Here is a 568-nt window from a genome sequence, read left to right as displayed (position 1 = left end):
GCGATGTGGGCATGAAATCTAGCTGGGTGAACGAGTGAGTCATTGTGACTCGCTCGGACACCATCAAATCCTTGCCAGAATTTTTCCGGCAGGCAATTTCGGAAGCCATAAGTATAATATGTGCAAGTGGTAATAGCCCTCCCAACTGGGGAATATGGTTCATATTTTTTTGGCTGCTGTTCCTCGTTAACTGGGGAGCAAACTCCTATCGAAACATTAATTTACGGATGTCACCAGATCTCACCATATGAAGCAACCAATCGCCCCCCAACCCCCCAGCTCCACTCCTTCCCTACACCCCCAACCCCGTCAAACACCCCACTCACCTCCCCATCGTCCAAGACCCCGCTCCTCACAGAACCCGTCTATACACCACACACGAAGTCCAACCAAAAGCTCCAACCAAACAAACGGTCCAGCGGCAGAATCCAACGCAGAAAATGGACAAAAATTCTGAACCCGCCAAAAATCAAATCACAGGCGCAAGAGAACCAGAACGAACAGAAACATCCAGATACAATTGCTATGCAAGAAATGTTCACAAAAAATAGAAAGCGGTAAACCACGA

Source organism: Tuber melanosporum, assembly GCF_000151645.1.
Source record: "Tuber melanosporum whole genome shotgun sequence assembly, scaffold_106, strain Mel28".
Taxonomy (NCBI): domain Eukaryota; kingdom Fungi; phylum Ascomycota; class Pezizomycetes; order Pezizales; family Tuberaceae; genus Tuber; species Tuber melanosporum.
Note: the sequence above shows the minus strand (reverse complement) of the source record.